This window comes from Triturus cristatus, chromosome 8 (assembly GCF_964204655.1).
Source record: "Triturus cristatus chromosome 8, aTriCri1.1, whole genome shotgun sequence".
Classification (NCBI taxonomy): Eukaryota; Metazoa; Chordata; class Amphibia; order Caudata; family Salamandridae; genus Triturus; species Triturus cristatus.
The window spans coordinates 1,148,567,214-1,148,588,350 of NC_140591.1; the positions used below are offsets into that span (position 1 = coordinate 1,148,567,214).

Below are 21,137 nucleotides of genomic sequence, written 5' to 3' on the forward strand. Positions count from 1 at the left end.
TGTGACTTCCCCCCAGGCTAACACGACTAGGTGACTGCGAGTGGCGGACATCTGGGAATCCCATTTCTCGGCCATATTTATTCTAAACTGTCTCCAGTTAGAGAAGGAAAGTGGGGATTTGCCCCTAGATCTAACCTCGGCTTCTCATTTAGGTGCATCCCTTTCAGTAGCCGAGGTTGAGGAGGCCTTGGCGAAGGGAACGTGTATGAAAGCTCCAGGTCCTGACAGCGTCCCATTAGATCTGTTTAAAAGTAATCCTAACCTTTGGGCTCCCCTACTGACTAATGTTTTTAAAGTAGTGGTGATTGGTCCCATCTCAGTAACCTGGAAGGAGGCCATTGTGGTTCCAGTGTTTAAAAAGGCTAATAGGAATGATCTTACCTGTTATAGGCCAATTACCTTATCAATACACCAGAAAAAATTGTTGGGGAGGGTCATTCTTGCCCGGCTTGAGGCTTGGGCGACCAAAACAGGGGTCATGTCCAAAACGCAATATGTCTTTAGGAGGGGATGGATACCACCGAGCAGTGCCTCAATTTGTCCCTGATTATGGGCAAGTACTTGAAGGCCAGGAGGGTTCTGTCCACCTGGCTTTCATGGACTTTTCCTGTGCCTTTGATACAGTCAATCGCGAGAAATTGTGTGCAGCAATGGGGAAAATGGGTGCTGAGGAAGCACTGATTACCCTCCAGCGTAGGCTTCATGCTACCACCACTGTTACCATAAGATATGGCCCGCAAGGGGAAAAGACTAGGCCTATAGTCTCCACAGAAGGTGTTCAACAGTGGCGCATTTTAGCTCCCTTTCTTCTTTTTAATTTATACCAACGGCCTAGAGGCATTTTTTATTAGATGAGGAAATCGATTTTCCGCGAATTGGGGGCAATCCGGTCCTGCTACTATTGTATGCCAAGGATGCTGTGCTAATGGTCCTGATAGCAAACAGTCTCCAAATATCACTCAATGCCTTCACAGATTTTATGTTGCCACTTGATTTAAAAGTCAATTTTATTAAATAAAACACTATGGTGTGTGGTCCTAAATCGACTAAAACTAGAAATGTTGCTCTGAGGGAGAAGAGTACTGAAAAATTGAACAATTGTAACTATTTAGGGAACATTTTTAATAATAAGATGAATTGGGAACCACTTGTTACTGCAAGGGTGCAACATGTGGGCAGTGTTGTAGAGGGACTGTTCCGCTTTGCCTGCAAAGTAGGCTATAAGCCGCTGACAGAGCTGATTACACTCTACAAAGCCTAATGTTTATTGGTTGCATCATATGGGCAGGAGTTTGGGATTACCATAAAAGTCACCACGTGCAGGTCATGGAAAACAAATTCATAAAAGGGCTATCGATGACCCCAATTAGCGCCCCTACATTCTTTTGTCATCGTGAGTTGGGGCTGGAATGTTTAGAGGATCGAATAGATATTGCCGCTTTGCTTTTATGGGCCAAAATGTGGCTGTCTGAGGAGTTAATGTTCTCGAGGGAGGTTATCAAAGATTGTATTAATCTAGATAGAGCACTGTCGATCCCTTGGCTCTGATTTGTTAGAGATAAACTCCACAAGATAGGCCTGGGGCATAACTTTGACAATCCAGCTAGTATCCATGCAAATGCGAACGTCATTATAAAAGAGGCGCATTTTCCCGGGGTAAACAAGTGGCGTTCAAAACTGGAGGTGACAGGTCTCCAATATGTGTTCCCTGCCCAACAGCAATTTTATCTAACATTCACCACAAATGTACAGACACTATTTTATTTAACTAGATTTCGCTTATGTACTTTGCACTTTTTATTGGCTATCCCGAGACAATCAGGATGGGTTGACAATCTTATGCCCTGCCCATACGATAATTTGGCAGCTCAAAGCACTTTGCACCTTATGCTATTTGACCCCCTTTATAAAGAGCCGAGGGGAAAATATCTAGCCCCACTGTTTAGAGAAATCAGGCCCTGTACCTACATTGAGGGCTTTAATTATCTGCATTCTCTGGCTACCTCGGCTTTATGCACTTCGGTTTCTAATTACATTAAAGTTGCAATGGCTGTAAGGAAACGTTATGAGTCATGATGTCATGAGCATGATAGGTGATACATCTAGTTGTGTTAAGTACTCTTTATTGTGGACTATATCCTTTTTTAAATTATTGATTTTTATGAATTACTTTTTCAATAGTTTTATCTATGCTGCTGTGGAAATAGGCCATGGAAATTTTAATCTGTAATGTTTGTTTGCAAACTTTAATTGTCTCTGGAACCAAATAAAGTTTCTTTTGACTTTGACTGCGAGTGGCACTTTGTACTTTTACAAGCTATGCTTACCTACAACTTTGAAACTTAATATCTCTGTTTCTATTGATTGTATTTGTGTTGCATTGGTCTCATTTTTTATTGAAATTTAAACTTCCTTTATTATTCAAAAACTTTCTTGTGTTGTGTTGTCACCTTATTACTGTGTGCTGCATAGATACAATATGCCTCTAAGTTTTAAGTCTGACTGCTTTGTGTCAAGCACCAGAGGGTTAGGTAAAGGTTAACTTAGTGACTTTTGTGGTTGACCCTAACAAGGATTGTGAATGTTGTCTGAGTAGTGCTTCCATCCCCCTCAACCAGTAACCCACATTATTACAGATTTTAAATTGATTTGATCGTTAAATTAAAACTTAAGGGTCACTGCAGGTACCAGACTAGAAGAGGTAAACTAAAAGAATCAATGTTTTTAATTGCAGATGGGAATTTTTTCAGCTGTGGGCATGGTCTTTTATAAAGCAGATCTGATAACCCTACCAGTATGATCCCCTTCACAGTAAATTTAAACAAGAAGATACAAACTAGAACGCCATCCAAATAAAATAAACTGTGTGCCCAAGCTGGTGGATGTATGTATTGATGTGTGTTTCTACTTATTTGAATGAATGAAAGATGTCTTTAACTTGATATAGCACTGTAATACTTAGAGGTGCAGCAATGCTTTTTTAGGTTTGTTTGGGCAAAGGTCTAGGCCACCGTGGTTGTTGAATGATTGTACAGTGGATATCTAAAACTACATAGTCGCTCATGATGCTTAAATATTCAGATACATCTGTAGGGTCCAAGATCCTGCAGTAAGTACTGAGCCTTTCTGATAAGGTCCTTAGCACAAATGTGAGCAAAATTCCCCATTAGTAAATGGGTGTCTTAAGTGCCACTTGAGAATGTAGACATATCTAATTGAAATCGAATAAGGAAGGCAAAAAGTCCAAAGTAGTAAAACTTTAATTTCGCGGTAGAACTTTCACAATTCTACAGTGAAATTATTGGAAAAGCAGGCCTGTGAATGAGATTCTAAGTGCTACAATCTGGCTGCACCAGCACGTACATTTTCTGTAAGTCACCTGGGCATTCAGCATAACTTGCATATTTTAGGCAAATAATGTATCATCTTCGAGAAAATAGCTATGTTCTATAGGTGTGAAGGTACCAGAGAAATAAAAAAGGGAAAATTGAGTTGTTATGCTCACTGTAAATAGAATCAAATTAATTTCTGTGTTTGTAAAGGGGCATGCTTGATCTGTAAGTAGATGTTTCAGAGAAAAGGACAACTTGTTCCAGCCAGCAGTTAAATGAGTAGCCAAGCGAGAAAGAAGTTGCCGCGTCCTGTGAATAGGTAAAATGCTGCTGGCAGCGGTGCCCTGAACAGCAAGTGCCACTGAGAGGCGGTCGAAAGATTTCATGGAGGAAACAGTAACAGGGAACCAATACTCACTCAACTTCATAGTCAGTCTTAAACCTCCCAACCTGGAAACAACCGATCCAGATGACCCTCACAATCCACAATATTGAAGACATTTGGCAAGATAAACATTGCTGAATACTTCTAATTTATCACTAAACGCATGTAAATCCAGAAAATTTGAATTTCTGACTTCATCTGTGCCAGGGGTAGAGTGCAGAGAAACATCGTCAAAAGGGTCAACTTCTGAGGATCTTCACCCCGCACCATTACCACAGCTGTCTCCAGGCCACTTGAGGCTACTGAAATATGTGGAATTCGTTGTGGCTAAAGGGGATACTTATTTTAATATTAATATGATAGACCTACCAGGAAGCATTTCCTGCAGAAAAAGATGTCACTATGAGATCACTTGGAGAAAAAGAGAGCTAGAGCTGAGTCACAGATTGACTATTTGAGGACTGCACCTTAATACATGAAACAAGCACTTTTCTTTCATTTGCTAAGGCTTGCACACACCGTCATGCACAAATGCTGATGGCATAATACCACACATATTGGCTCCGCCGTTGCTTGTTATGATTGTGGCTTTAAAAGTCACATTGTACCTGCCCATCTGTTTCCTCGGGCTAAGAGAGGGAACAGGTAGTTCTGTTCTGCTCCTTCTAAAGGGCATCAATGAATGCATTGCTTTGTAAAGGGGCTCACTTGTTTGCAAGTGACTGTTTGAAAGAAAATTTGGACTGCATGTTCCAACGGGCAGTTATGTGAGCTGCCAGGCGACAAAGAAGTCGCCACATCCTCTGAATACGAAAAATGCTGGCAGCCGCGCCCCAATAAGGAAGTGCCAGTTGGAGGCGGCTGAAAGATTTTTTGGAAGAAACAGCTACGAAAAGCAACTCCACGACAGGTGACTTTGCTATGGCATGCATTGGCGAATACAAAATGCTAAACTGGAAATATTCAGTGGCTCATCCAAATCAATGCACTTGGAACATTTACATAGGGGCTCTGGTCATGGAATTGGAGACTTTGAAAATAGTTTCATGGGAACATGAAATCTATGATGTTCTTAAAACCTCATGTATCAAAATATAGGGGTTTGCTCTAATGAGCCCTCAATACCTGGGTATGAAAACGGATTAAACAGAAGCTATGGAATAATGAGGCAACAGGTTTTACATAACTAATTTCCACTGTGAATACATACATGAATCACTGGTAGTTTTGTACAGTTTCACAAACCATGATTTGTTTTGCTCATTGGGGAGCGTCATAATCGTCACTCTAAGCTGGTACCTGGAGTGTGCATTAAGGTTAAAATTAACCCCTTCGCTGCGGCGCGAATTCCGCCGCAGCGCTGGGGCGGTTTAGGGTGAGCGCGGCGCCGCCATGCTCATGACGGAACCACGCCGTCATGAGTCACGGGCGAGCTGTGCTCATGACGGCGTGGTTCCATCATGACTCCACCCACTTGCGCTGATCGCCCGCACAGGCGGGGAAACAGCGCCGCGTGGGCGGAGCGGCCGCCAACGGCCGCAGCATGACGGAACCACTCCGTCATGAGCACACAGCGCCCGTGGCTCATGACGGAGTGGTTCCGTCAGAAGCATGCAAGGGGTTAAACGCAGCAATTAGGGTGACCAACCGTCCGTAAATTTCACGGACAGTCCATAATTTCGTCCGTCAGTCCGTTGTCCGTGAAGGATTCTTTAACGAACGCCATTTGTCCGTAATTTTAACCGGGCACCAGTCGCACAACCCTAAAGCCGGCACAGCTCCCACCCACCTCCCTCCTTGACGGTGGGGTTTAACAGACTCCGATGCACTACCAAAGCTCAGATCCCCAGCAGCATTGGAGAGGCACAGTGGGATGGCAACCCTCACACCTTCAGCCCTTGATGAGCTGTTAAGAGGTGCTTGAAGGTTACTGAGAGGGAGGGGCTGCTGCTTCAGGCGCAGGGGCATCTATTCAGATGTAAACAGCCCTGAATGTCATGTCTCTGTAATTTAGAGGGGCCTCACACATTCCCTTTCTGCCCAGGGCCCCAAAAATCGTAGAACCGGTCCTGATTACACCGAGGCAGCACGTGGTTCTCTTCACAGAGCTTAATTACTGATTGTAAGCAAACCTCGGTTCTTCAAACATGCAGTCTATAATGTAATAAAATAAAGAAATGGCACAATCGCACCCACACTGATTAACAAAGTATGGAGGACAATCAGTTAAATCAGTTCTCTTGGAGTATCTCCTTTAAGTACTGTACATCACAGTGGGGGATGGCAAAACTAACATTTAGGAACGAGAGCCTGTTGTCTCGTTGGTTTGTCCAGGAGGGGGTGAGGAGCCCTACCCCACCCTGGAAGAGACCAAGATGATACTAGAAAACTGCTAAATTTAAGCGCACTCGCATAGGAGGTAAATCCTTTGTCTACTTAGGCCCGTCTCACTGGAACTCTCTCCCCATTTCACTGAGAAATGCGCCTAACTACTCCAGCTTCCGAACGTTGCTAAAAACCTGGCTATTCGATAAATAAGACTTTTCTCTCCATCTGTAACAGCAAAGATGCGCCGGGAAACCCTTTTTGGGTAGCCGATGCGCAGTACAAGTGCAAATAAATAAATAATAAAAAACAAAAATACTGCATGCACACCCCCATGCCCACCCTGGTGGATCCTCCTGTGATGGCTCCTGCCCCCCCCCAGTGATGGCTCCTGTCCCCCATGTGGTCACTCCTGTCCCCCCTCCCCCCCCCCCGCCTGTGATGGCTCCTGTCCCCCCATGTGGTGGATCCTGTCTCCGCCCTGGGTGGCTTCTGCCCCAGTCCTGGAATGGCTCCTGCAGCGAGGGTGAAGTTCTTGATGGGCCTCTTCTCAAAAAGGCTCAGCTCAAAATTAATATCTAAAAATGTGGGCGAGTAAGTGAAGGGATGGCTGGATGGCTGGATGAATTAGTGAAAGGGTGAAGGGATGAATGAAAGATTGAATAGATGGAGAATGAGAGAGGATGGATGGATGGATTGATGAGTGAGTGGAAGGATGGATGTGAGAAAAGGTAAATACCTGGATGTATGGGTGGAAGGGTAGCTGGATGGGTAAAAGGGTGGATGGATGAGTGAAAGGATGGATGAGTGAAAGGATGGATGAGTGAAAAGGTGGATGATGAGTAAGTGAGTGGGTGGATGGATGAGTGAAATGATGGATGGAGGGATTAATGAATTGATAAGTGCAAGGGTGAATGGATGGACGGATGAGTGAAAGGGTGGATGTAAGGATGGATGAGTGAGTGAAAGGGGGGGTAGATGGGCAAAAGGATGAATAGATGAGTGAAGGAGTGAAAGGATAGATGGATGAGAGAAAGGATGAATGAGTGATAGTGTCAATGGATGGATTCATGAGTAGATGAGTAGATGGATGGGTGGGTGGATGGATGGAAGGAAGGATGGCTAAGTGAAAGGGTCGATGGAGAGTGAAAGGGAGGATGGATGGATGACTGAAAGGGTGGATGGGTGAAAGGATGACTGACTGGGTGACTGGGTGGATGGATGAGTAAGTGAAAGGATGGTTGGATGGGTGAAAGGATAAATGGCTGGATGGATGAGTGAATGGATGGATGGGTAGAAGAGTGGATGGATAGGTGTACATATGGATAGAGTGAAAGGGTGGATGGATGATGGATGGATGAGTGAAAGGATGGATGAAGGGATGGATGAGTGAAATGATAGATGGAAGGATACATGATGGATAGGTTTGCAAATGGTTGAATATGTGGGCTTACTTATATACTATTGCACAACCTCCTCTGATGTGTCTGTAAAGCGTATCTATTGTACTGAAGTTTTGTCCTGAATTTTGACCTCCTGTCCTGAATTTGTGTCCTGAATTTTGACCCTTTGTCCTGAATTTTTACACTCACCGTCCTGAATTTGCACCAATGCCTGTTGGTCACCCTAGTAGCAATACACATTGATGACAAAGCAAAGCAGGGAAGGTAATCACCTAACTTATGCATGCAACACAATATATATAAGACAAAAATAAATGTGACAATTAGAATCTTGCTTCAGTCTTCCAGTTGGTTCTAGTAGTGTGGCTGTACTCTTTTTTTATTGCACAGTCCATAAGGGGGTAGTCCTTAGGATGGTCGCTCATGGAGGACAATTCTGTCCTCTGTTTTTTAAATGTTTGTCAAAACCATTGATTAATGTGTTAAAGATTGAATGACTCCTCCAAACGATAGTGTTGATGCCTTTCAGCCTTGTTTTAGAGGGCCTTTTCCAGACATTGGAGAAATGGAAGCACTGTTTGGGCAACACGGAATGATGTAAAGTGGCGAACCCTGTAATTCGTTAGAGTGTGCCTTGGAGTGCTCCAGGGCAAGAGGAACTGCCGAGTGCGCCAAATAGGGAGAGTCGGTCGCGCTGAGGTCATAGCAAATCGTTCATCCTCTTGGGGGGCAAGAGTATTGGTTACAGGGCTCTGGACGCCATCTTGGAATTAAGCAGCGTGAGATTATCTGCTGTGGCCACTTGTTGGAAAATGCAGCAGCAGGAGGTGTGAGGTGCGTTACTGCAAGTTGCATTGAAAGCCTCTGTTTATAAAAGTAGGGACTCATGCCTCGTTTGCTGCCAAGATGAGGTTGTGGCAGGACGTCACGAATATGGCATAGTGGTATCACTCTGTTAGAGGATTGTGTGGCTCTGTGAGTTCTCCGTGTGCCGGGGGCGGATCAGGTCAGCTAGAGCTGGCGGCTCATGGTGTACCTGTTACCTATTACGCTAACCAATGAGCAAAATAAATCATGGTTTATGAAATTGTACAAAAACACCAGTGAATAATTTAAGTGCTCACAGTGGAAAATACTTTTGTAAAATATGTTCCCACATTATACCACAGCTTATATTTAACCCATTTTTAAAACCTCAGGTGTGTCAATTTAGGTCTATCAAGAGAGACGTGGTTAATATAGTTTCCCTTAGTCAACTGTATGCAAGTAACAAAGCAACACTACCTGAGGTCTTCTACTTCTGTGGAAGCAGAAGATCTCAGGTATGGATTCTATTTACAATGTGGTTGAGAGTAGGGGGATTAATTAGGTGAGTATTTCTGAGAGATATCGCTGGAGAAAGAATGAGACGGAAAATGTTTGTTTGAACATACTTTGAGTAATATACCCTGCTGTAGGTTAGCATGGGGAGTGAATGGGAACACTAAGAGTGACTGCCTGGACTTTTCAGCCTAATGTTCTTTCTCGGCAAGGTTGGGACAAGGACTAGCAAAACTAATAGGTCTTGAATTTCAAAGCATTACCGCCACTTTTGGCTTTGGCAAATCTTTTTACCTACATTCTGCGGTTTCAGCAAATAGAAACAATTATTTTTACAGATATAATTAGCAAAAAAAATAACTTCAGCGTGATGATGTATATATGCTCATACATCACCACGCATGCACATGTATCTGTCATGATTCCTGTGACTATTTTTTTAATTTTAATATACCGTTTTTAGATCAAGAACACCAACCTTGGAGCAGCATTAAGGGAATTTAAGAAAAAGGGTAGGCCTAGTATTACATTTTAGCTGCTTCGCTTGCCCAAAAAACCCTTTCCTTGATACAAGAAAATAGGGCCGGAGATGTGCGGAGGAGCAACGGAGATGTCAGGGAGGATTAAAAAGTGCTTTAAAAAAAACAAATGCTTGAAGGTAGAGGGCCAGGTTACGCAACAGAGAAACAGAGGAACTGGGGTAACAGCTCAGAGTATGGGGGCGGGGATATGAGGGGTAAGCAGTACACAACGGGGAGATCAAGAAAACACATGCAATCCCACGGAGTCCTAAGATAAAAAAAAAATGTACTTCCCTCAATGTAAAAAGTGGAAGGATATAAGTTCAGCCAATCAAAAGGATGGTAAAGAAGCTATGACCCAAGGGAGAGACAAATACGAGAAAAGGATGAAAGACCATTGAACAAGAAGCAAGCAAATGAGATTGATAAGAAAGCCAACCAATGGTAAGCATTGGACTAACCAAGACCCCACGTAAGTATTGTTACAGTATGTAACATTTCTTTGACAACACAGGTGAGACCTAATAAAGAGAAAGTATTGTAGAATGGGTGTTTGATTACCAGTATGTAGAGACAGAGAGAGGGAGAGAGAGAGAGTATTTGTATGGCCCTGGAGAAGTCGTGGCTCCCTTTGCACTCACTCCATGTTTGAAGGCCTGGGGCAGGCTACCCAAGAGGTGTTCGAACTTCAGACGGGAACCCTTGGCTTTGCCTTCTTGACCCAACTCTACTAGCAGAGGCATACAAATAAGATATGAAAATGTCTGCACATAAGAACTGTGGATCACAAGTAAGTATCAAGAGCCTCATTACAATTGCCCTGCAAATATAAATTCAGGTATAAACCCCTGTTTGTGCCTATATCAGTATTTAGATTTTTGCAATAACTACTACATCTGTGAAGGTTTTGCACTTCAAATTGTAAACTCATAGTTTGTGAAGAGCAAAACAAAATAGTAAACATACACAAAAGTGTACATTTACCTTTGTGAATCAGGCCCAATGTGCACAAACTCCAATCACAAATGCTATGTCTCATTAGGAACAGCTAAACTCTAAATGGTGTGGATCTTGCACACCCAGACTATAATATGGCCGGAGTTATCGGTATTTACTGTTTGTGCGATTGTAACCTAGGATTGCAGAGCCCTGAATAAGGTTATAAGTGGGCACCATGTATTGTAACTGCAGGGCTTTGCAAACCCATAGGCCTGTAAATTGTTCGGAATAGTTCCCTGTTAGGAAGGTCTAGCTTGAAGTCAAGTCCTGACTGCAGTGGCTTGTCAACTTAATGCTTGTTTGTCTATCACCCAACCAGCAACTTTCTCTGACAGTGAGCAGGAATGGTCTCTCAACAGTGCATGTGGATTCCACAAGAGACTCTTTGATGAGTTGGTTTTACCCTTATGTATTCACACACAGTCCACACACTTATAACCAGCTATTGGTTGTGAACAGAAGCAATTGGGGTAAACTTGCCTGGAGATAGTGTGATACTGGCAAAGTGGGTAAAAGACTGGGTCCAGTTGTGACTAGGAACGACAGAGTACGTAAAGGAATACATACCTCTGTTTGGGGGTATTGCCCCAGAATGTTTAAGCCAGAACATTAAGGTATACAAATATTGAGGACAAAATATTGAATCCAAAATATAGAAATCTGAGTAATTATAGATTTTCTATACCTAACTCCTCAAATGTACCTCGATGAAATACATATATCTTCAAGCTACATAGAGGTGCAGTTAGCAATAGCAAATCTATACTTCCTTTTTATGCACTTAATGATCAATATTTTGTCCACAATATTCTTGTACCACGATATCCATAGTCTTGCTATTCAGCAGCAGAATACTGCTTGGGTATCATGGTTAGTAAAGAAGGCCTTAAAAAGAGCAATTCACCTGAAACAAAGGGGCCTATTAGGATGGCGGGGGGATGAAAGTCCACCCGCCACCCTAGCGGTTCCGGGACTGGCCGCCAGTGGTGCGGCGGTCCCGCACGAGCAATTAGGATGCCACGGCGGTGGTGGCATGTCCCAGCCACAACATTGTGGTGGGCAGTGCTCAGAGCACTGCCCGCCACAATGCCATGGCTGCACCTTGTGCATGCAAATGCAGGTGGGTACCATAGGTACCTCCCATGTGCACCCCCACCTCCCCAACAGCCTGGGTGCCCGCAACAGGCTCACCAATGCAGGATCCGCATGCCTTTCCATGGTGGGAAAGGCTCCTCTCCGCCTGTATGGTAATATGGATGGCGGTGTCTTCCAGACACTGCCTCGATATCCAGCCCCTTTTCCGCCCGGTCGACTGGTTGACCTGCGGAAACCGGCAGACGGTCTTTCCATCCGCCGGGGTTCCCCCGCCATAGTAATACGGCAGGGGGAAATGGGTGGCGGGCAGTGTATAATGTCGGGCAGATCGCCACCGCCATACGGGCGGTGGCGATCCACCCGACATTATAATAGACCCCAAAGTATTTAGGCTTGTAAAATTGCTAGTACCTTCTATCTGATTTGATTTAACTAAATCCCAATGTACACTGGATTTTAGTCAATTGGTTTAATTATTGAGGTTCAATTTATCATAGGGAACAAATAGTCACGCTAATATCATGTTACGCCTGGTATGAGGATGAAATTGGAAGGGTGCCACTGACTTGTAAGTGCTGGGAACCTAGAGCTCGCACCTAATGTGCTCCTTATTACTTCAAGAACCCCTATTATATGCTCTTTAATATTTCAAGGGCTCAGTAACACAGAATCACTCTCCTTAACATGCTTTGCTTGGAAGAGTCCGCTGTCTTTACCATCTCAGTCTGCTGTTAGTATCCACCCTCATTGCTACTGCGATGGTAAGTAATTTGAAGGCTGTGGTTTCTCATCAAGCACCTATGGTGACTAACATATGAATAATGTTTTTCCATACAGTGTTCTGTTGTCCACATCTGCTGTATCTAGGTGCATCAAATAGCATTAACACTACCAAATTCACTGATAATCAATTTACCAGCCTCAAAAGGATGGAAGGCTGAGTTCAGAGCCAGACTGGCTGTAGCAGGCATTGGGTGTTTTCACGGAAGGTTGGAAGGGTGGGGGCCGGTTTGCAGCAGTTGGGGGCAGTTTTTTGTTACTGGGGGCCAGTTTTGCAGCAGTGCTGCAATAATGGCCCCATTAGCAAAAGCAGCAGTGCTTCTCACTTGCACCTCCTCAGTCCCCTTCCTCCTCCCAGGAGCTGGTCCTTCAAAATTGCCAGGGCTGCTTTGGGTTCCCAGTCCGGCCCTGGTTGAGTTGGCCTTGACCGGATAAGAGTATGTGATTTGTAAATCATAGTAGATGTCACCAGTAGCATTAACTCACTGACACATTTTATAGCGAATTTAAAGAGCAGCAGTACAGGTTCAGTATCACCTTTAAAAGATGCCTTCCACCCTGTACTGTGTAAGAGACACATGTAATGAAATGTCCACTAGCGGTTTGAAGATTACACATACCTTTGAGTTGTTGATCTGAAGTCCAAACAGGGAACTTCCTCTTGATTCACTGATCATATAAATAAGAATATCCGTCCCTTGAATAAGATGTTACTCACTGTCCCAGGACCCAACAACATTGTGCCATCTCACATCAACCTGATATATCAGACACAAACATGAATGCTTCTGATCAAGAATAGAAAGTATGCAGCAGAAAATATTAAGTGCTGTTTAAGTACAAAGATCTTCCCTATCAATCTCTGCCATTTCTGTGTGCACTACATTCTGTCTGATTTCATGCTTTGTAGCTCAATACTATGTGAAATTCAAAGTTTGGCTCAACATTAGGGAGGTGGTCAGTTGAATAAGAGGCAGAATAAAAAATTGAAGTCTGCTAAATATAGCACATGTTCATTCCTTCTCTGTATTAAAAACAATTCAAATGTTGTAATTAGAATCAGGTTTTAATGATAAATGTGGGTAGCTTGCCAGAGGTGTGGGACTTAAGAACTGGAATGCTTAAACACAAGCTATAATCAGTGCTCTAAGAAAAAGGAATATGGAAAAATGCTAAAACAGCCACTACAAGTTAGGAGGTTTTTGTACAAAATTAAAAATGGTGAAAACGTGAGAATGCATATTATAAACATTTGGTTTTGCCACAATATTTTATAGACATTGTCTACATAACTCAGAAGGGACACTGTACAAGTAGAGAGCACAAAGTATGATTTGACTCACTGAAAGGAAAAATAGTCATATTGAATTGTACTGTAGTTGCATTTATATAGCACTTACTACCCCTGATAAAATATTGATGCAATTGTCAGTATGTAACATGCTGTTCCAGGAACACAGGATTAGTGGTTAATACAAAGTTTATATGTAAACTTAGGGGCCGATTACATAGTGGAGATTGGGACAGCCAGCAAGTCATGCGGCAGGCCCGGACTCCAAATTACGATGCGAGCGCCACCATGGTGGTCGCATCTTGCACTTTAACATTGTGGCGGGTGCTGCTGGCTACAGCACCCGCCGCAATGCCGAAAATGCATGTTGTGCATTTCACTGCACTATGTGGCAGGCAACACGTGGTACCTGTCACTTAGTGCAGTAAAATGTAGGGGGGTACCATGTGTACCCCCCAGTGCACCAACACCTTCCCCCAGCACAGGCGGTCTTTGCGCCCACCACTGTTGTTGTCCGAATCCCCCTGCCATCATAATTCAGCGGGCAGAGAATTGTCATTCGAAGGCGGAGGGCACGCCACCGCGTGGCTGGCAGTGGCGGCCTTCCACCATCGTAATAAGCCCCTTAGTTTTCAACTTGTGCTCTTTAGATGAAATCCCTCATGAAATAGCCAATGAATCTTGTAGTTGGAGTTATTAGGTTTTAGTCTTGTGTTCTCCACGTATGTTCTTTCATGCATTAAATCTGCAGTTTTCAGTAATTGAGATTAGTTGAATTTGGATTGGACAAGGTTAGGATTGGCTAAATTTAAAATTTTAAAAATTAAAGAAGAAAGGAATTTAAGATTTATGTGAATTGGTTTATTGCATTAGGGAGTAGAAAAATGTGTGCGATATTGCCAATGAGTTGAGAAATGTTAAGGTGGATTTGAAAGGAATTATGTGATTGCATGTTTAGTGCAAGAAAGTCCACAATGGTAAAAGACATGGTATTTAGGAGAGGATGATTACTAAGATAAGAGCAAGCGATAAATGTAGATCAAGCCAAAATGGCAGAAGATGTGTTGGGAGAAGTCAAAGGGGAAAAGGACATTTTAGATTGAAGTCAATATCAGTGTCGTGCAGGAATGGACCATTTTCCCTTGCATAGTGATATCTGTTACGTTCTTCAAATTAGTTCCTTAATGTTCTCCTAAATTGAACAACATAACAGATAGCACTATATGGGTAATGCGTTTGTTCTGCTATAGAACTAGGCCTGCGAAAGTAGTGTAGGGGCACTGTAGGTCAACAGAGCTGCAGTTATTTGTTTAGGCTCTCCTCTATATGGTAAGCCTGACTTATGTTCCCTGGTAGACATGTTGGAAATGGCAAGTTCTAGTCTTTGTTGTGAGTTCCAGGTGATTTTCAATGGCTTTTGTTTTTGTTGGGAGGTAGTTCTCTCATTTTGGAAGATGGTAATGAGTGAGTAGTGCCATCAAACATTTTGGAATGCTGGGATATGTTGATGCTGTGTTAACCTGGAACGTGAGCTCCTGGTTGAATGTATGGCAGGATAAGATGTGCTCTTCTTGGGAACTTAGGAAATTGTACAAGTGATGAGTTGGTAAAGAGAGTTGCTGGTATTTGTGTTATTTCGAGTTTTCGCATATAAATCATACAAATATTCTCTGATGTACATATAGTGACAAAATAGCTCTTTGCAAACTTTCTGAAATTTAAGGTGTTTCTCCGTGGTTCTTAGCTTTTCCAGGATTGAATTACAAAATTTGGCAGCCTGTAGGGAGGAAGTAGTGTCACTAACATTATTTTTTTGTATGCTGAAATGTTGTGATACTAAGTGGGCCATTATGATGGCGGGCGGATCGCCACTGCCCGGCTGGGGGTGGCGATCCGCCCAACATCACAACATAATTTATTCCCCGCCACATTACCATGACGGGGGGTACCGCGGCGGACGGAAAGTCCATCTGCCGCTTTTCCGCCGGTTGACAATCGTTACGATTGCCGGACCGACATAACTGGGGCATGATATGGTGGTTGGACCGGGAAGGCTGCGCATCCATATTATGATGCTGTGATTTCAGGGCCTTTAAGTAGGCCTGGGCGGTAAATCCCGTTCCGTTCGCGGAATTTGCGGAATTTGGGTAATTTCGCGTTCCGCGGAGAACGCGAAATTGCCCAAAAATCTGCGTTCCGCAACTTCGCGAAATTTTTTGCTTGTTCGCGTTCTCAATATGCGTGTTCGCGAGATATTTCACCCCGAGCCCGCAAGCTGCGATCGCGAACAGGAAAAAAGTATCGCGAACAAGCAATTCCGCGTGTTCGCGGAATTTCTGCATGTTCGCGGAGATTTTTTACCGTTTCGCGGAGATTTGCGTAACGCGATTCCGCAAATTCCGCCCACCCCTACCTTTAAGGCTGGTGGGAATTGCTTTGGGGGCCCACTGCGGGCCACAAGGGGAATGGGGGGCTGCACTTGGGGGGTACCTATGGAACCCCCCTACATTGCCATGCTCAAGGTGGCAGGCACCGCGCAGTGCCTGCCACGTTGTGCATGGCAATGCACGACTGCCTCTTTGGCATTGCGGCAGGTGCTGCTTACAGCAGCACCTGCTGAAATGTCAAAGATATGGACTGCAACCACCACAGTGGCAGTCGCCTCCTAATTTGCAGTGCAGGACCGCTACACCGCTGGCAGCCGGTCCCAACACCGCTAGGGTGGCAAGCGGACTCTAGTCCGCCTGCCATTTTAATGGGGCCCTAAGTTAGCCTCAAATATATGTTCTGTGGTTGGAAATTTTGATTTTTTTTCTGAAGTAATTCAGAGCCTTAACCCTTTATTACCTTGTACAATAGCTTGAGTGATACACAATAGCTTTAACGAGGATCTTCTTGTGACCAGTAATCCGTGGAGAGCCCTCAGAACAGGGAATCTGTAAGCTACTATCTTTACAGTTAGAAGACATCTTGCTGCTGAGTTCTGAATTTTCTGGAGAGTGAATGAGAGGGAGTATTGGAGAGAAGCGAATGGGGGAGTGAAAAGAGCACAGAGGAGAGACGTAAAACAGAGAGTGCAAGCACGGAAAAATATGCACCTGGATGGACTGCAGCAAGTAAAATAAAACAAACAATGGAAAAGTCAATAGATCTGGCCTTTCTCCAAGAGAAAGCACCGCAAAGGTCTAATTGGATCAATGATAGAATATTGATAGTAAATATATCAACACTAAAAATATCGAAGTAAAAATATAGATAGTAAAAATATCAACTCCCTATACTAAAACAGGTAAGTACAAAAATATTGAATCAAAAATATCAAAGTTAAAAATATAGATGTAAAAAATATTTATTTAAAAATATAAATAAAATAAAATAATATATATTAAATATAAAAATATAAATATTATCTATAGAAAAATAAAATAAATGTAATAAACATTTTAAGTAAATATAAAAAATAAACTTAATTAAAAAAATTAAAGACCCAAAAATAATAATTTCTACATATACATATATTTACTTTAAAATAATGTATTAACTATTACCTTTATTTAATTTTTAAACTTTACAAATATATAAAAATTAAATATATACATTTATCAATAATTTAAAATAAAAAAACATTCTATAATTAATTAAAACTTTAAACTATTTAAACAAAATGAGAACGTACATTTCGCAACACAATAAGTACAATAGTAGGGAAAATATTGGATAGTGGAGGGATAACAACTTACTATTCCCAATCCAGTGAGTGCAACAGTATGGAAAGTATTGCATAGCAAAGGGGTAAAAATTACTATTCTCACTCCAGTGAGTGCAACAGTAAGAAAAGTGCTGGATAGCGAAGGGGTAAAAATTACTAATCCCACTCCAGTGAGTGCAACAGTAGGAAAAGTATTGAATAGCTGAGGGGTTAACATTACTATACCCACTCCAGTTGGTGCAACAGTAGGGAAAGTGCTGGACAGCGGAAGGGTAAAAATTACTATTCCCACTCCATTGAGTGAAACAGTAGGGAAAGTGCTGGATCGCACAGAGGTAAAAATTACTATTCCCACTTCAAAGAGTGCAACAGTAGGAAAAGTTTTGGATAGCGAAGGGGTAAAACTTACTATTCCCACTCCAGTGAGTGCAACAGTAGGAAAGGTATTGGATAGCGGAGGGGAAAAAATTACTATTTCCACTCCCGTGAGTGGAACAGTAGGGAAGGAATTGGATAGCGGAGGGATAAAAATGACTATTCCCACTCCAGTGAGTTCAACAGTAGGGAAAGTATTGGATAGCAGAAAAACAAAAATTACTAATAACATTTAAACAATTAAAAAAAAATATATTTTCTTAAAAATAAGTAAACAATATTTAAAAAATATACTATTACACATATAAAAATAACACATATTATAATGTTAATTATATATAATAATAACCTACAAATATGATATTACAAAAAACATATATTAACAATATTTATTTAAAAGAAACAAAAGTTCACAAACGAATAAATTATTTAAAACATAAATATATGTATTTTATTTCCTACCCTGTAACACCCCACCAATAAAAAAGACAACATTTTTATTAAAATGTATTTCCATAATTAACACCATTAAATTCAATTTAAAATATATTAATAATACAAAAAGATAATAAACATTAATTGCTTAAACATTCTTTAACACTATAATATCCACAACACACACCTAAAATTACTTACAAAATTATGATTAATAATTACTAATTAATTAATTTAATTTAGTTACCAAATAATTAATAGTTCATCAATAAAAATATATTACTTCCCACCCTACCCACCATTTATACCTATAAACACCACAACACACACCTAAAACTAATTACACAATTACCATAAATAATAACTAAGTTAAAATAATTAACTACTCATTATTAATTCATCAATAAAACTTAAATTACTACCCACCCTTCCCACCATTTACACCTATAAACATCACAACACTCACCTAAAATGAATTACACAATTACCATAATTAAGTACTAATTAATTAATTAAAATTAATTAATAACTAATTATCAAACAACTATTAATAAATTAATTTACACATTTAACACTATAACATCACAATTATACAAATGTTCATAAATAAGAATTATTCAATACGCTTTAAATAATTAAATTACTTCCCACCCTATTCCCCTATAAACCCACAACCCGCTACGGAATTAAAAACGTAAAATTCAGTTTGAAAATAAAATATAACTACTGTAAATAATCAATAAAATATATATAATTAAATTACTTCCCACCCTATTCTCCTATAAACCCACAACCCGCTACAGAACTAAAAACGCAGAATTCAATTAAAAATAATTATTAACTACTAAAATGTTAACACATATAATAAAAATACAAACAATTCTTATACAAAAAAATAAACATCACACAAATATAAAATATATACTAAAATACATAACATTAATATAGAATTGTTATGTTTAACAACTATGGTGCGATTCGGATCCTGGAAAAATTTCCCCCGTCTGAATTGAATCTGGACTTTTTACCGTCCGAATCATACAAGAAGCGTACAAACTGCCAAGTACGATTCGCATGGGAAAAACTCCATACGAATCACATCCGGAAAAGTCCCCCACACATCCTCGGGTCGGAAATTGTGTCCGACACATCCCCGGACGATTTACCGTACGAATCGGAAAAATGAAGTCCGACCGCGCAAGTACGATCACTCCCGTCCTTTCGATTTCACAACTGTATGGAAAAAACACCGTACGGTCCGAACTCCCATAGCAAGCATGGAGACACGTGCCCGCATACGCGCCGAACACCCCACCACAGACCCCGCATGTACGCGCAAAATGCCCCCCGGCCGCGAATGTACGCGCCGAACCCCCACCAGTGTATGCATGGAGCGTACCCCCACCCATGTATGCATGGAGCGTATCAACTCCCCACCCGTGTATGTACAGACCATACCCACACCTGTGTATGTACGGACCGTACCCCCACCCCACCCATGTATGTACGGACCGTACCCCCACCCGTGTATGTACGGACCGTACCCCCACCCCACCTGTGTATGTACGGACCGTACCCCCACCCGTGTATGAATGGAGCGTACCCCCACCCCACCAGTGTATGTACGGACCGTACCCCCACCCATGTATGTACGGACCGTACCCTCACCCGTGTATGTACGGACCATACCCACACCCGTGTATGTACGGACTGTACCCCCACCCGTGTATGTACGGACCATACCCCCACCCCACCCGTGTATGTACGGACCGTACCCCCACCCGTGTATGTACAGACCGTACCCCCACCCCACCCATGTATGTACGGACCGTACCCCCACCCCACCCGAGTATGTACGGACCGTACCCCCACCCGTGTATGAATGGAGCGTACCCCCACCCCACCAGTGTATGTACGGACCGTACCCCCACCCGTGTATGTACAGACCGTACCCCCACCCGTGTATGTACGGACCGTACCCCCACCCCACCCGTGTATGTACAGACCGTACCCCCACCCGTGTATGTACGGACCGTACCCACACCCGTGTATGTACGGACCGTACCCCCACCCGTGTATGTATGGACCGTACCCCCACCCCACCCGTGTATGTACGGACCGTACCCCCACCCGTGTATGAATGGAGCGTACCCCCACCCCACCAGTGTCTGTACGGACCGTACCCCCACCCGTGTATGTACGGACCGTACCCCCACCCGTGTATGAATGGAGTGTACCAACACCCCACCAGTGTATGTACGGACCGTACCCCCGTCCCACCCGTGTATGTACAGTCTGTACCCCCACCCGTGTATGAATGGAGCGTACCCCTACCCCACCAGTGTATGTACGGACCGTACCTCCACCCGTGTATGTACGGACCATACCCCCACCCGTGTATGAATGGAGCGTACCAACACCCCACCAGTGTATGTACGGACCGTACCCCCACCCGTGTATGAATGGAGCGTACCAACACCCCACCCATGTATGAATGGAGCGTACCCCCACCCCACCAGTGTATGTACGGACTGTACCCCCACCCGTGTATGCATGGAGCGTACCAACTCCCCACCCATGTATGTACGGACCCTACACCCAGCCCCCCTTGTATGTACCGTGCGAAACACCACCACCTATGGACGGTGCGGACCAACACCCTGCCCGTGTTCGTACGCACCCTACCCCAGGCCCACACACCAGCACCCTCACCCAACATCGGGCATGTACAAGTCGTACTAAGCCATAGCAAAGGACAGCACTGTACAACAACATGGCCCATGTACGCACCGTACAGAGGCTAAAAACACTCCTACTGAACCAGAACTAACCAAAAAAAACACGGACAGTCAATCCGAGGCACACAACACCACAAAACATATCCAACAAGGCCAAATACATCCTATACACTGACCTGCAACTGACAAACAGAGAAACAGAGGCCCAAACCACTACCACTCCTTATAACACACCCACCCAAAGTTCAAACACAGCCACACCCACAAATGGACCAATAAAATGGCCCAACACACACGAACCATGATCCTTTGCAACAGATCCACTGCTGCCAGACCCCAGAGACAACGCACTGCACCATACTTCAACCATCAATACACCTTACACTTGCACTCCTTCACACAACCACCATCACAAACACACCCTCATCA

General features: G+C 43.0%; 1 pseudogene; it reads right to left on the reverse strand.

The window, feature by feature from the left end:
- Positions 1-21,137, reverse strand: part of LOC146805522 (lysozyme g-like) — a 304,138-nt pseudogene that overhangs the window by 56,584 nt on the left and 226,417 nt on the right.